The sequence below is a fragment of the Microplitis mediator genome, chromosome 6, assembly GCF_029852145.1.
Source record: "Microplitis mediator isolate UGA2020A chromosome 6, iyMicMedi2.1, whole genome shotgun sequence".
In the NCBI taxonomy this organism is placed as follows: Eukaryota; Metazoa; Arthropoda; class Insecta; order Hymenoptera; family Braconidae; genus Microplitis; species Microplitis mediator.
In genome coordinates, this window is record NC_079974.1 from 15344051 (window position 1) to 15362121 (window position 18071).

The 18071-nt window shown below is 28.4% G+C and overlaps 1 protein-coding gene across 3 annotated transcripts in view; it reads right to left on the minus strand.

The window, feature by feature from the left end:
* The window catches only part of LOC130669900 (protein bicaudal D), a 94417-nt gene that overhangs the window by 63884 nt on the left and 12462 nt on the right, over nucleotides 1-18071 (minus strand). Inside the window, exon 1 of one of the 3 annotated variants that reach the window (XM_057473048.1) lies at nucleotides 6117-6483. The exons of the other annotated variants lie outside the window; for them this stretch is intronic. The gene's annotated coding sequence lies outside the window, so the exon portion shown is untranslated. Of the gene's footprint in view, nucleotides 1-6116; nucleotides 6484-18071 lie in introns of those variants that run through there. 3 annotated transcript variants of the gene reach the window in all.

The window sequence follows — 18071 nt, forward strand, 5'->3', positions numbered from 1 at the left end:
TTATTAGTTACTTAAAATATATAACATATGACATTTTTCATTAGATAACTAATTTCTTCAATTAATAACTATCACATGAATTTTTATCGAATCGTTACAATTATATCAGTAATGGAAAATCACATTTAATTTTTAGATTAAAGTAATCTTAAAGATTACGACTTATATTTGAAATATTTTATTTTTAAATTTAACATAAAAAAAAAAATATTGTTACATATCGCAATTTTATTAAATTAATCATCATTCAAAGATAATGATATAACATAATAACGTTAGATAGAAAACTATATTCAAAGTTTTCATAACAATTTTCATGTGATTGTGAGAGTGACACATGAATACATCCAAATTTATCCAGAATTTATCCACAAAATCAAAGTTTATACAAAATCCGTAATTATTTTGTACGTATTTATCGAAATATACGCCAACACATGAGCTTTTTACCGTTTTGTGCCCTTATATCATGGTTTTTGTGTGTGTTTATTCGACATTAGACCAACACATAAGCTTGTTATCGTATGCGCTAATAAAGTACGGAAGTTTCATACTCAACATTTGAATTTTTAGCAAATATTCCATTAAACGGTTATTTTGTCATTTGGTTATTTTGTCGTCGGTTATTTTGTCTGTGGTTATTTAAGCGTGACACCTAAAAAACTATTCTGGCCATTTTTAGATGGACGTTGACGTGTTTGTGTGCGTGTATGGATGTGTGGGTGCATGTAAACTTTTTTTGTCCAACGATATCTTTGGAACGAATCAACTGATTTGAACGTTCTTGGCGGCAATCGAAAGAGCTCACTAAGACTTAGAACTGGATATAATTTGAAGTCGATCAGTCAAGTAGTTCACGAGTTATACGAAAACTAAAAATTAAAAAAAAAAATTTGCCTGCAAATGTATTCAGTTCTAAGTTTTAATGAGCTCTTTCGATTGCCACCAAGTACGCTCGAATCGGTTACTTCGTTCCAAAGATATCGTTGGACAAAAATTATTTTTTTTCAGTGAAATGTATATATGGTTTTTTGGTCTAAAAATCTTTTGAGCTCGAAGAGCTCAATAATTTACGAGTAGCTCAGAGTTCGAAAACAGCGGGAAGTTTTGGAGTTGTCTTACAGGGTCAACCATTTTTCAGATTTTTTTTTTTATCAGTTCGTAAAAAAATTTTTAATAAATAAATAAATTATGAAATTAATAAACAAGTAATATTTTAATAGCTTGAATAACTTCAATAAAATAACAATGCAGTAGTAGTATGAGCCAACTGGCAGCAACACTCGTAATAATAATTTTTTTTTATTTTGCATATATGAAGAATATATACATTGTATTGTCTCGATTATTTTTTACAACGCAGTAAATTATATTTTACGGCCTTGATAACTTTTTCGTAATAAAATTAATTCTATTGGATACAAAATCTCTAATAGTGTAGTCAAAAACAATTATTATTTATTGAATTACTTTAGAAAAGTGATGCCAATTGGATTGATTACTGAGAAAGTTGAGTATTTCTTATCACTTTGCTACACACTGAAAAATATTGTGTACGTGCATTACTCGAATTATGTGTTGGTATTTTAACACAAATTTGGTGTGGACCGTTTTTAACACAAAAACGTTAATTTTAACACAATATTTTTACTGTGCATTAGAGAATTTGTTAAGGTATTCATCATAACTTTTCTAAAGAATCCTCTTGAGATAAAAATATTAAAAAAAAAAAAAAATGAATAGAAGATAGCGATGAAGTAAAGTCGTGACGACTTGTGAATTTAATCAACTAGTATCTGATTTTCTTTATAAAGTATCTGTAAACTTATCCGATAGTAAAATCGTAAGCTTGATAAATGTTTTACGAATTAAAACTTTGAATGCACTTTTTACTTTAAATAGTAAATAAATCTTTTAGAAATTTTTTTTATCTTTGAAAAAAGTACAGGATTAATTTTCAAGACGAGGACTTTTTTTTTTTTTTTTTTTTTTAATTTGAATTAATTTGGAAAATTATTTTTCTGATAAAAAAATTTTTACGTAAGTAAATTTTAAAAAAGTTTTATTTTATCTAAGGAATATTTAAATTCAAATAATTAAGGTCTAGTTATTTAGGATACAGAGTAAATTTACTTAATTAAATCAAAGACCGAGATAAAAAAAATTATAATTTATTCAAATTAAAAAAAAAACCCCTTAAGAGGGGTCCAAACTTTTTTCTCTGTCACACTCAAGTCGACAAACGGTACTATCTCTGTTGCACTTGCGCAGTAAATGGAAACTTTGTCCACGTTTTTCTCTTAAACAAATGAACATTTTTGAAATATAAAAACGTAGGTTGCTAGATTATAGGGTAATGCATCGAGCCTCGTTCTTCTTTTTGCGTTTAGAGGTTTTATTTGAAAGAAAAGCTTGGACAAAAATTGCTATAGACCCTCCTTAAATAAAAATGTAAGAGTTGAGGTGTGATTTGTTGAATCAACGAAGTATTTATAAAGTTTAAGAATTTTTAAATGTTTTAAACACTTAAATATTTATTTAGCAACACTTGTATTATATAATTTTTTTTTACACAAAAAATCGACAGTACTCTGATGAACCGCGGCTTATCCTGACGAGGTCAAGACCCTCGTTGTAAGAGAGATCCTACATCTTAGTGGGTTCAAGTGCCAGACGAGGACTTTTTCGCGTTCAAGGATATTCTGTTTCTTAGATAACTTCACGAAAACACAAAAAAAAAAGTATAAAAAACGTCCGTCAGCAAAAAAAGGAGAAGCAGAAAAAAGCCTGAAAATAATGACAAAGAATTTATAAAAAAAAAAGTTTCAAGATACCAGAATCTCCAATTTATTTTTATTAACCTTGTTAATCATTATTTTCAAGTATAAAAATTTATAACAGGAGTAAAATTTTTTTTTATTTCATTTGAAATTTATAATTTACGAGATAATAATTATTTAGGCGGAAAAATCAAGTAAATTGTGTAGGCGAATTGGATTTTTTTTTACGGTTCATTTGGAAACCAGAAAAATAACTCACCCACACAGCGGTGAGATCCTGCAATTCCTCATTTTACATACCATATGATTTGCCAAACTCGCGGATTATTTTTCACTAAAAAAACACGCAAACTATAAATAAAATTATTTATATAAATTTTATTATTGGATATTCAGATCTATTAATAGATTTTATAATTCTCAAACAAAAAGGGAAAAATAATTAAATAAACATAAAGCTTATGAAAAAAAATAAAATAAAAAATGGAATCACTTGGGCTTGACTTTTAACTTTTATTAATAACACACGTCATATATATCCCTATTGACCTTTCAGTCATAGAATCCGGGGAGATATAATTAATTATCAAGTGATGTCGTATTTTTAATATAAAAAGTAAATGAAATATTCAGAACATTTCAAAAATATTACTGTGGAAAAAATAACTAAGATCTACAAAGATTTATATCCCAAATTTTATATAGATCAATATAGATCTAATTTTTTCATTTTTTAGATCCATGTAAAACTTTAATATGAGGATGAGATCCATAGAAATGCAGACTTTTATTTTATGAGAGATTTTGGTGTTTGAGGTGGCATTTAACGCAGTTATTTAGTCTCTAGCGCTGAATAATTATGGGAAAAAAACAATGATATGTTTTTAATTCTATTCGAAAAACCACTTTTTCTAAATTTTTTCAATAACGATAGCTCTTAAACAAATGATTCAATTTTAATGGTTGAGGTGGTATTCGTTGCAGCTTACAGTTTTAGAACTGATTAAATTTTGAAATGAGTCCATGGAATAAGAAGTTATTTGAAAAAATCATTTTTTCAAAAATTTGTATTTTTCAAATAACTCTGAAGATACTGGACTAATTAAGTTTAATTCTTCAGAGATTGTAGGAATTAATAAGTCACCTCGAATGCCACCTCAACGATTTAAATTCGTTAATCCTTTCAAAAGTTATGGAATATTTACATATACATACTCAAGGCTATCATCTTGAAATTAGTCAGAATAGCATCCTAGGATCTCAAAACCTCAAGATCTGTTGTAAACTCAGTTTTCGAAAATCGGACCGAAACCAATAACTTCTTTTTTATTAAAACTTTTCAATTTTCTTAGCGGGAAGTCTAAAATTTTCTTTATTTCAAAAATACTGCTTCATTCTCTTCAGGTTCCCTTATATATATATATTGATCTCAATAAAAATGTCTGAAACTGCATGCATACAAAATGTATGAATCAGTAACCGGAGTGCAGATTAAAAATAAATGTTGAAATATATGTTTGCTTGTAAAGTTTCGAGTACGTTTAAAAGATAAATAGACTCAGTGATTACAAAATCACGGGTCATGAAAGTGGAAGGATTCCTGGCATGCCAAAGATTGGTGAATATTTCGGTGACAAGAAAAAAATTTGTTATTTATTCATAAAATTCGTAAAACTAGATCTATCGGATATGAATTATATGCGATTAATTTGCCGTCACCCCAGCGAATGATATCTCAATCCGCGAAATCTATACTACCGTTCGCCGAATAATAATTCCGTTATAAATTTGGTTATGCTGATCGCGACTGAATTAAACCGATGAACCAACTGCTCTTCTCATCTGTTTATTATAGATGCTAAGCATTGGAAAATTACGCGAATGCGATGGTTTATATAAATTTTCACTGTAATATTTGCATTGTCTTTATTGGATTTATTTATTACCGATATCAGTACACAACAGAAGTCATTATTTTCGTAATATGAACAACCGTACAACTAATTTTTTTTTTGAATCCCCTTTCAAAGAGGTAAATATTTTCTCTCATGTACTTCAAAGCGTAAACCAATTTTAAAATTATAAATATTATTATAATATTTAATTAAATAATTGACCCGAATTTATTGAGGTTTATGATTTACAAAATTTATTATACTTTCAACGTAACTCAACACATCATTTACAACTTTAGTATTTAGGTTTTGATAATTTATTGCCGTATAAAAAGTTTAATAAAATCATCATACAAAAAGTTGTGATTTAACAAGAAAATGTATCCTGAATTTTTTATAGTACCCATGTTACCTAGAATGTCTGAATAATATCAACATCCCTTGAAATAATAAGTATCTCAAATATAAATTCGTATCAATGATTCATAAATTTTTTTTTTCATTTCGTGTTTGATATTCTTATAAAAATGGTTGATACAAAAAAAGAAAAAAAAATATTGTTTCAATGATCTTGATGAAATAGAAGAAAGTACTGCGAAAGAATAAAGATAAGCTGTCACTCATAAAAATTTTAAGATAAATAACTGAGAGCAAAGTGGTCTGACCATATCTGAGACATATCTACTGGGAAATAAGGTGTAGTCTAGCAGGATTTTACTAGGATCACAAACTCTCACTTTACTTTAGTTGGCTGTCTACTTACAACATAAAACATACATCTATATCTATATATGTATGTATATACATACAAAGGCTAACTTGACATGACATATAGCCGTCGCCAATTTATTGCTATCGGTTAATATTTTTACGACACTTGTCTGACCTTGTTGGGATTAATCTACTTCTCATAAAAATACCCCATCAATTTTAAATATAAAATTTTATTTTTATTTACTGGCACCATTACTTGTTAATAAAAATTTTTCATCTTACTTTAAAACTTTTACATTTTACGTGACAAAAATACAGACCGAGAAATAAATAAATAACCCAAGAAAAGTAATTTATAGAAAAAAAAAAAAAAAAAAAAAAAAAAAAAAATCGAAGGGTAAAATAAAAAAATAAAATAAAATGATGACATTTGGCCCTCGACACTGACAAACAATCCTCGAAAACTACTGACCCCTCGATGTCGTACGCACACGTGTCATTCTAAAATACAAACCGCCGTACAATCAAGTGGACAAAATACCCAATAACCAAATTATCAATGTTTCAAAACCACGATAAATCGACAATACCAATCATAACACACTCAATTTCATTTTAAAAACAACCTCAAGCGTTATACTCTTATCCACCTTTTCCTATTCCGCTTCCTCTTTCTCTTTATTTCCTTTTTTTTAATTCTATAATTTTCCACAATATTATCACATACCTTTTGTAAGCCACCAATCACGTAATTATGCACTTAAATAAATAATAAACTTTACAAATAAACCACAGAAACTAAAAAAATTTAAGTTTATAAAAAAAATAATTATTTATCAAAATTTTCCAATCCATTGACACGTGTCCGAATGGTCAAAACTTAATTCCAAAGTTGAAACTATTTTTGATAATTAAAATAAAAACAATAATTATTTTTATTTTTTAAATAAAATAAATAATAAAAGTATGAGGCACAAAATAAAAAAATTGAAAAGACCGTACCGAAGACGCGGTACAAATCGCGGAATAAATAATTCCGTGGTTAGTACGATGTTACTTATAACCGGTTAGGTGGGAGACTGGTAAGTCCGGTGTATGTTAAAAGCTGCCGAGTCGTCGGCAGCGGCGTCGCGACGCTGAGGATGCTGGGTGGGTGGGCTGGCAGCCGGCACCGCCGCCGCCGGCGCGACGAGCTCGCGCTGTAGAGACTAGGGCTCTAACGCTTGGCAGGGCCACGACGGCGACGGTTCTTTGCGAGGGCGTGGTCCCACACCACAGACGGATCATTCTGCTCTCTACTCTTTACTTCTACACTCGGTACTACTCCTATTCATGTTATACCGCTTGTACTATGAGTTAAGATGAACCAAATAACCAACTTTATATTTTTTACTTGTTTTTATTCTATACCTCTGATTCTATCGACTCTATTTTAGCTCAATCTACTCCTCTTCTACGTCAATCCACAGAATAAATCAAATTAAAGACTTTGAGATTTAAATTCGAATCTCTTACTTTATAACTGCTACGTTCTTTCAAACAAATCTGAGGTCAGGGACTTGTTTCAATGAGTCTTTGAATTCTAAATATATATATATATATATATAGAGATAGAAAGCCTAGCAGCTCTATGTAATAACGAAACTTTGGCCTTGTCTAATTCACTACACAGATTTTTTGATCCTGAGGAAAGTCATACTTGTAAATATGTATGCAATTTTTTTTTTTATATTTTTTCTACCATCAAACATCTCTCAGCTGAGTCTTTACAAACCCGTGCGGTCAAAGATTGCCTCCAGGGACTTTGTAGGGACAAAAGTTGCGGATGAGTGTTGCGAAAGTGTAGAATCTAGAAGAAAACGACAAGTTGGAAAAATAAGGGAAAAGACGAATGCGAATAAAAGTAACAAAAATGAAGATAAAAAAAATAAACAAGTTGTCGAAAGGTTTATAAGAGTTCTCTTGTAGTATTTTAGAGAACTGCGAGTCTGTTGTTTGTATATTTCTTTGGTTTGGTTTGGTTTGTTTCATTTATTTATATATTTTTTTTGTTTTGTTTGATGACTTTAGCCGTTTGCAGGATTCCGATGAATTTTTTTCCGGTGCATTTATAATAATTGTGATTGTAAATAAAAAGCCGGTGGTAAATAAATTTAAAAGGGAAAAATGAGCTTTGGAATATTTGTTTGACGTTTTATTATATTTTAAAATTATTAATGGTTATATAAAAATATATATGTACTGAATTTATGTATATATATTTATATTTTATGATTGCATGTGAAGCCAAGGGCGTTCAAACCCGGAAATAATGGAGCACGTTGAGACTTATGGAGAATACCAAGTGAAAAGTCACTTTAGTGTTGAGTAACCAGATTTTCCTTTGCCCTTTATGGTTAAATTTAACAAAAGATACTGTTGTAGTTCTATGTGTTCTTTAACCCTGTCACGAAATATTTTTTTTTCCCTTATACTTTTTTACTTTTCATTAAAATTTTTTTAAGAGAACTAAATAGATTTTTTTTCTCAAGTTCATTTTATCCTTGTACTCACAAATTGATATTAGTGTTTTTTTTTTTTTTTTTTTTTTAATTTATTTACCAACCCGTTGAAAGAAATATATATGATAAAATTTTATGACCTTTCAAAAGTTCCAGGTAATTATTACAGTTTTAAAATGAAGTAAAAATATTTAATTAAAAATTTTTTTCAATCACTAATGAGTAGAGTGGGCTCACAAACTTTTTTATTTAAACTACAAAACCAAAAACTCTCAAACTCTAATAAGCTAAAAAAATATTTATTCGCATCATTAAATAAATTTATTTACATTTAAAATAAAATAAAAGAGAGTTCTCTCCTTAATTACAAAATCTATAAAATTAAATGTTCCAATTTATCAAGTATTTCAAAAGTATTCTTACATTTTCGTAATTAAATATAACTAACGACCACTAAAAATTTTTCCACTTTAAATATAGGGGACGAGGAGGGGGGGGGGCAAAACGGGGTACCGTTTTTGAGCATTATGTTAAGTTTTTTTTTGTTAAACTTTTCAAAAGTCGAGTGTCAGCCGAAAAATATTAATGACTTTTGTTTTATGATACAAACTATTGAAATTTTTTTTTCTTCTTTTGTATCCAATAATTATGTGAATTGTAAGTTTACTTTATATAAATTGCTTACAAAAAAAATTTAATTTAATCAAATTTATTTAATATCCAGAAATTTTTTTTTCACCTTTTTTAGGGGGTACCACATTTTGCCCGCAAAAATGAAAAATTTTATTTTTTAACAATAACTGAAATTTTTTTCTATTTACTTTGAATATCATTAAAAAAAAAGATTTAATGTATTTGAGTCCTCGAAAACTTAGAATTTCCTTAAGTACCCTGTTTTGCCTCTCCCTCCCCTATGTATACATATATATATATATATATATATATATATATATATATATATATATATTAGGGTGGCGCAAAAAAACCGACTATTTTTTTTGTTTTCGATCTCGCATGAAAATTTGTTGGTGTACGATGTTTTGAGAAGCCTCTCCAAAAATCAGCTCGATAAAAAATTTTCAAGAGGTAGCTCACGAATTTTGAAAATATCAAAAATAATCGAAATGCGGATTTTTATTTCTAAATTTTTTTCTTTCTCGTGGCAGCAATAGTTTGTATTGATGAAATCATGACTACGCTGAAAATTTCAGCCCAAAATTCAAATATTTAAACGTCGCTCAAGAATTTTGAATGTTTCCGAGTGCTGTCTTTTGGACGTTTTTGAGCGACCCTTAAATATTAATGATAAAGCTTCTCGATTTTTTCACCATCAATTTGCATGACAATGAATGAAAACATAACCCGAGAAATAGAAATAATAAGCATTTTACATACTTTTTTATTTTTTAATTCAATTTGTAGGTTTTTTCGCTTATTCAAAACTTACCAAATTTTATTGTTTAAGACTGTCCTGTATATTTTTGGTTATACAAAAGTTATATTTAGGTGAAATGACAATAATTGAGTTATAAAAAAGTATAAAAACTAATTCAAACTATTAGTTGCATATTATCAGTTAATATTCAAAATTCTTGAGCGCCGTTTAAATATTTAAATTTTGGACTGAAATTTTCAGCATAGTCATGATTTTACAAATATAAACTATTGCTGCCACGAGAAAGAAAAAAATTTAGAAATAAAAATCCGAATTTCCATCATTTTTGATATTTTCAAAATTCGTGAACGACCTCTTGAAAATTTTTCATCGAGCTGATTTTTGGAGAGGCTTCTTAAAACATCGTAAACCAACAAATTTTCATGCGAGATCGAAAAAAAAAAAATAGTCGGTTTTTTTGCGCCACCCTAATATATATATTATACTTCTCACATGAACTCAAATAAATCAAAATAATTTCTTTATAAATAAATTTTTTTTTCACAAACAAACGTGGAATTAAAACTGGCATTTAAAATTTTCACGTGGTCACTTTATGCTCGTATCTCCATTTAAATCTTTATCTTTATCTCAAAACGAAACGTAACATAAAATGTTGTTTGAGTATGGTACATTATGGACGAGTCAGTAACACGCACCTGCTGGTAAATGAAACGTTTAATTTCTCTGTAGCCTGTTCATACATCTGTACGTACAAATATATACTTAGAGTACTGTAGGATAAAATGTATACATACATATATATATATATATATATATATATATATATATATATATATATATATATATACATTACATCTAGTATGTAGTATAGAGTAGTTGTGGACCTGACCCAATTGGAACGAATCTCTAGCATGCATTGGTGATATCGCAATGTGAGGAAACATTTCGAGGTAACGTACCTTAGTATACGACTACATGACTCCCTATCTCTTATTAAATATATATCTACATACATATGTATATATCTGCATGTATATATATATATATATATATATATATATATATATATATATATAATTTTAAACGCTTCTGTTTAAACAGCGGGCAAGGTTAACAGTCGACCGTCGAATTTATAAATAGTCAGCCGTTAAGAATCACCACCAATGTCTTTTTTGTTTTCCTGCACAATATTATGCAATAACTTTTAATTATTACTCAACTTAATTGTACATTAAAATGAGAATTTAAAGTACAATTTAAGTGATGGAGTCGGACAGAGTTTTATTTCGTTAAAGCAACGTAATATTCGTAGAGATGAGGACGACAGTTGGGGGTGAGGCAGGAAAAGGGGAATATGTATATGTAGAAATAGGTATAGAGGAATTTTCAACTGTTGAATTGAGTGAGTGAAGTTTAGTGTAATTGTAACACGCGGGTAATACCAGAGTGGAAGTTTGTATTCGCGGGAAGCACTGGCAAATAGCCAAGAGGCCAAGCATTCCTTGGACTCATAAGCATCACTGATTCCGCAGTTATTGTACTGTGACAAAATAAGAGTCATCTGAATGTTATTTTCTCAGACTAATGCCATTTAAATAACCTTTATAGTACATTATTATAATCTCATGTATTATTTATTTATTTAGCTTTGTTATTACACTGAAAAAAATAATCGCTAGCTGCTAGCGATTTTTTTCGTTAGCAGCTAGCGATTTTTAATCGTTAGCTGCAAGCGATTATTTCGCTAGCGGCTAGCGATTTTTTCTTTAGCAGCTAGCGATTAAAAATCGCTTGCTGCAAGCGATTATTTCGCTAGCTGCTAGCGATTTTTTCGCTAGCAGGTAGCGATTAAAAATCGCTTGCTGGAAGCGATTTTTTCGCGAGCTGGAAGCGATTTTTTCTTTAGCAGGGAGCGATTAAAAATCGCTTGCTGGAAGCGATTTTTTCGCTAGCGGGTAGCGATTAAAAATCGCTTGCTGGAAGCGATTTTTTCGCTAGCAGGTAGCGATTAAAAATCGCTTGCTGGAAGCGATTTTTTCTTTAGCAGGGAGCGATTAAAAATACTATTTTTATCAGTTAAATAAATTTATAAATATACATATTCATATATAAATATATATTTATATATTCATATATATATATATATATATATATATAAATATATATATAAATATATATATAAATATATATATATATATAAATATATATATATATATAAATATATATATATATATAAATATATATATATATAAATATATATATATATATATATATATATATATTTTTATATATATATATTTAAATATATATATATTTATATATATATATATATATATATATATACATATATTCATATATATATATATATATATATATATATAAATATATATATACATATATTCATATATATATATATATTTTAATGATAAAAACAGTATTTTTAATCGCTCCCTGCTAAAGAAAAAATCGCTTCCAGCAAGCGATTTTTAATCGCTCCCTGCTAAAGAAAAAATCGCTTCCAGCAAGCGATTTTTAATCGCTACCTGCTAGCGAAAAAATCGCTAGCAGCTAGCGAAATAATCGCTTGCAGCAAGCGATTTTTAATCGCTAGCTGCTAAAGAAAAAATCGCTAGCCGCTAGCGAAATAATCGCTTGCAGCTAACGATTAAAAATCGCTAGCTGCTAGCGAAAAAAATCGCTAGCAGCTAGCGATTATTTTTTTCAGTGTATCGTTGATAATATGAATAATGCTAATTATTTATACATTCAAATAATGCATTTTTTTTTATCCTGGAATTTTTTAATTATGCATTTATGCTACTTCACATTTGGAGATTAAAATATTCTAGATTTTATTTTATAATTTTATTCACTAATCTGTGAATTGAAAAAATTAATTATTTTAGTTGTGTGAATTCAACTCTGCTATAAATTTTGAAAGTCAGTTTTTAAATCGTTCGAGTTTATGGAAATTTCTCATAAACGACTTGATGAATTGGCTCTACAATTTGATAAAACGCGTCAATTGTGAGAAGAATCTAGCACGTGTGCGTCAGATGTCTAACAATGATCTAGATTTGTCTTTTTTTTAACTTCGGGAATCCAATTCGTTGATGAAAAAAATTTTTTACGCGACCCGAAATAAGCTACTGTATCTCACAGCGGCTCAGAACACAAAGTCGGGCATTTTAGGGTCCGAACCTGCACCAATTTTGTTTTTTTGGGGGTCGAGTGACCCTAAAAGGATTCGAAATTACCTATAGGCATGATAACAAGAAAAATAAATCCAATTTGTTGATGGAAAAAATTTTTACGCGACCCGAGATGAGTGAAAGTATCCCACAGATTTAGATTAGGCTTATTTTTTTCAAGAGAGCACGTGTGCGTCAGATATCTAATATTCCCGTGTAAAAAAAAATTTTTGTTCATAATGAATTCAGATCTGAATTTAATCGTGAAACTCAGATCGTGCCACAAATATGACTTTCATCATGAATTGCTCCAACTTTTCGTCTAGTAAATCCGTATCGATTCTAAAATTTATTTATTACGTCTTTGAATTCGACTTGAGATGACTTCGATAGAAATTTGACTGATTCACTCCGAATTCACTCCCGTTTTTTCACAGTTTCTATTGTTAAATATGAGCTAACATCAGGATTTCAAACTTTTTTCATCCATCTGCAAATATATCGTTTTAAAAATGAAAAAAAAAATATTTTTTACGACTAAAAATAAGTGCAACCATAGGACTGAAAAATAAACGGACCGATTATGAGCTACAGCAGAAACCTTTTTAAAAATATTTAACACACAGTGTCACCAGATGGATGGACATGAGTAAAAATATAAAATTTTTCACTACACAGCATTAAATTATTACAGGAAATGGACATTTATGACAAAGGATCGTTATAAATAGGTCGGTTATTTCGTACAAAAGTACAGTCAATAATTCACGTCAATAAGGCAAATTTTTTTTTATCCAAGTTTCATTTTTGGCAAGTGAACAATGGGTGTCTAAAACAGATGAATAAATCCTTTTATCTTTATAGGACGAGAGTGGAAGTATTGAAAAGCTAAATGAAAATGTAATGTATTACAAACTTGACGCTCGAGTTGTTAAGCAGGACAAGAAATACAGAAATATACGAAAAAATGAAATCAAGGGATTTCTTTACATTTATTTCCTGTCCTTAACTCTATTTCGTTCCTCTTTCCCTCTTAAATTACATTTATTATTTCACTGTTATCATGGCAGTTGTCCAAACATGCAGTAGGAAATACGCTGAGCATTATGACAGCGAAAGTTTTTGTCATATGTCCGCTGCGGTAACATTTTAATTCATCCTCAGTCGTCATCGCAAAAAAACAATCCTCCATTTAATCATTTTAAATTCTAATATTTGTCAAACATTACTGCACTATATATCAAATTTATTTTCTTACTGAGTACATAGCACGCAGTAGTGAATAAACACGTCAAACGTATTCATATATAATTAAATATGTAAAGTAAATATAAATAAAGCATTTAACGAGAAAATTTCATTATTAAACTCGACCTTACAACGATTTTATTTATTCTTCACTTTATTCTACATTATATACTTTCAAATATTAGATATATTTTTTCCCATTTTTCTTTTCACTCTTTTTTTAAATCAACCTCACTTGAATTTACTGATTTTTTTTCTAAGATTCCAGAAGCTTCTAAGTCCACTTACTCAGAAACTATCGACATGACATAAAAAATGACCGGAATTTTTCTCGTTTTAAATTTAATAAACTTTCACGAAAAAATTTCTTCATTAATTTTTCTGTCGAAAAAATATAAGTAAAAAAAATTTAATTTCAAATTAAAAATTTTTTTTTCAAACTTTCTATTACACGATAAAAATTCTAAGCCTTCAGTTCTAATAAAATAATTATTTTACTTTAATTAGAAACAGTTTTTTTTTTCACACAAACAAATTTTTAAAAATCCCCGGGAAAACGATTTTTTAAATTTTATGTGAATGCGGAGCGGGTGACTGTTACAGTGTGAAATTTACTCCAAAGGGGAGTTTATTTGGATATTAAAACTCCGACTTGGAGTGAAATAAAATCCAGATCACTCCGAAATCACTCTACTGAAAAGACAAACTCTCTGTTTGCTTCGTATGTGGAGTGATTTTTATTTTAACCCTAATCAGTTGAACATGGGTCGTTTGTGTCCAAATATTCTACTGTAAACAGCCTACATGCCTCCGAATTTAAATGAAAATTTTTATTGAAAAAGGGATTTTCGGGGCTGGCAACAACTCTATGGCATAGTTACAAGTCCAAAGAAGACCTACGAATTTATTCATATTTTTCCTTAACATAGTTAAATAAGCGGCGGACGCTAATGACCCATGTTCAACGATTACGGGTGCTGAAAACAGCGACACCGGATTAGGGTTAAAACTCCGAAAGACAGAGTGAATTCGGATTTAAATAAAGTCCATAATCACTCCGAATTCACTCCGGAATTTTTATAGTGTAAAGACTGAAATTTCCTTTGAAATTATCATTTTTAATTTACAATTTAATAAATTTCCGTGCGTTTAATTTTAAAAAATTATTTTCGTTAAAAATTTATTAAAGCAGCGGTAATTGATTTTATAAATGATTACAAGCATCTGTTCAAAGTTGAATGATTTAAAAATTCAAATTTAATGGCTGGAGGAATATAGCAGGTAAAATTAATCTGCAGTCTCGCTATTGAAACTTAACAAATTTAAAAAAGATGTACTGACAAATAATGTCGTTACCATTGGCCCGTATGCTTATATTATTGTACGACAAAATTGTAATTCTATTACCTTCAAACAGTTCAAAACAAGCTATTAAAGTAAAATGAATATAGAAAACCATTTACATAAAAAAAAAAAAAAATCAAAGCCATCTAAAAAGGTCAGGAATTAAAATTTCACGTCGACTGCCCGAAATAAACTTTTTTTTCACGTAATTTTTTGATGCCTTCAGGCTCTATCTGTTTCATGTTATTCCGCAAATATGGAACTGAATGTATTTAATTGTTTTTTAAATGAAAAAAAAAAATAATCAATGATAAAATAAAGCAATGACTTTTTTTTTTTTTTTTTTTTTAATTAAAACTTTAATAACAACCGCTGCTATTGAAAATCCTATGGACGTCGTTAAAAACACGTATGCTAAAGTAAACAAAAAAAAATATATGTACTGAGAACGATCAAATATCAACATCAATACCCGTCTCTAAATTCTATTTCTCATTTTTACGACAAAAAATATTTACTATTCCTGTTTTATAAACATTTTTTTTTGCGACGTATTTTTAAAATCGGCTCCTTTATTCTATAATAACGATGATGCAACCAAGTTAAATTGACTTGGTTCTCATACTCTTATAGAGTGAGAAAGAGAGGTGTAGGGCAATATTATAAAGTTCGCAAAAGCTCAGCTCCATTATCGTCCACGCTTCATCGCTTCCGTTAATTGATGCACTATACAAAAGGTGTTAGTAAACCAACATTTTCTCAAACCAATTGACATCTAGTCAGTGTGTTACTAAATTTTTTTTACATCACTAGCATCCTAGCACTTTATAAAAAATTAAAAAAAAATCTATTAACGATTGAGTGACTCCTCTTTACATCTCCGCCAAAAATATCTCAGTCACAAAATATCTTATAAAAAAATATCGTGATCGTGATTATCATATATATAATAGTGTTTTTATATACAGTAACTAGTAGATCCCGCCCACTTTGGGTTACAAAAAATTATTGGAAATATAAAATATGTACTTTATACTAATGAGAAAATTTTTTTTAAATAATTGAATAATTTTTTTCTAATTTTCTTTAAAAGCTACATTTGAAAACGATAATTTTGAGAAAAAAAAAAAAAACGTCTCGATAAGTCAATTTTTAAAAAAGTTATAGTTAATTGAAAAAAAGCCTATTTTTTTAAATTCATGATTTTCTTTTTGGTTGGATTGAAAAATCTGACAAAATTCTGAGAAATGTTTTTGATCGAGTAAAAAAAGAGCAAAAATTTTCAGCCAAGTCGAAAGGGGGGTCAGATTTCAAAGTGGTCGATTTGGCGTGGGATGCCCCATGTATAATGTTCTCTTATTTTATTTGAAAAAAAGAACGATCGATAAACGATAAATTTTAGTGAAATAAAATAGTTTTTATCATAAAAATGATAATAATATACAGCTACAACCCTTCTGTGAAATACGAAAAAGTTTATGGTGCTAATTTCGAAAAAAACACCTATCATTTTATAAATATAGATTTCAGTGGAGATATTTTTTCATGAGATGTTTTTGCTGAGATTTTATATTCCGAGACGTAATTTCTAAGAGAAAATAAGGAGCCTAAAAATTAAACGTCAAAAAAATTATTTAAGATTATAAATGATTATATATTTTCAATTACTTAATATATTACAAAAACAAATTATCTATCGGACGAATTATAATTATTTTTTTTTTTACGTTTTCATAACTGTAATTTTTTTTTTTACCTTATTGCTACTTTATTTTAATTTAAATATCAATTGCTCAGCACAAAGGTTTTTTTTTTATATAAAAAAAAACAGTCGAATGTTAAAAAAAAATAATTATCAATCAAAGACTAAAGTCTATTATTATTAATTATTTTTTTATCATTTTTACCATTACAATTTACCAGGATGAGCATTTACAGTATTTACAAATTCGGATTAATGTGAATTGATGCTTGTTATATAAATGTATTTAATTAATATAATAATTATATTAACAACATTTAATTAATCAATTAATTAATTAATAATAATAATTATAATTTTTTATAGTCGATACATATTTTTTTTAATAATAGTCATTACAATATAAGTGCACACACATCGCCGTTGTAATGCTCAATGTAAGGGACGCAATTGTAGAATACTTGGTCTTTCTATCCACCAACTTACTCATTCAAAAAATTATCGTATAATTAATAATATTTAATTAGGCAATCGCGTCATTATTTATGATAAATATTAAATATTTATTCATCAATGAGTAAGATAATAATTTACGAGGTAATTATTATTGTTTTGTGTGGAAGAATAGTGAGAGTAATTTTATTTTACGGCGACGGTGTGGAAGAATTGGGACAAAGGGACGGTGGTCTGAGGCTGGCTCGGTTTTTGGACATAAAACATTCATTTTTTTTTTTTATTAATAATTGTTTAAATATTTTAAACGATTATTAAATCAACAATTAACGTAAAAATTATTTTATTTTATTTAATTACTTTAATTTTTAAAATACTCGGAGATAAAATTATTGAAACTGTTTTTTTACGGGAATAGACCCGATACATTTTGAGAAATATTATAATTATAGAAAATTTTGTGAATAATTAAAATTTTCGAATTATTTATAAAAATTTCTCTATAATTTTAATTATAAATCAATAATTTTGGTTTTTTAAATTAATTATTAAAAGTATAAACTTTCTTATAGAATTTAATTTTACCAGAGATGATTATCAAGTCAATAAATTATTCAACTAGGGTCTATATCAATTATTGTCCAAGCTTTTCGCTCAAACAAAACCTCTAAACGCAAAAAGAACGAGGCTCGATACATTGCTCTATAATCTAGCAACCTACATTTTCATTTTTCAAAAATGTTCCTTTGTTTAAGAGAAAAACGTGGACAAAGTTTCCATTTACTGCGCAAGTGCAACAGAGATAGTACCGTTCGTCGACTTGAGTGTGACAGAGAAAAAAGTT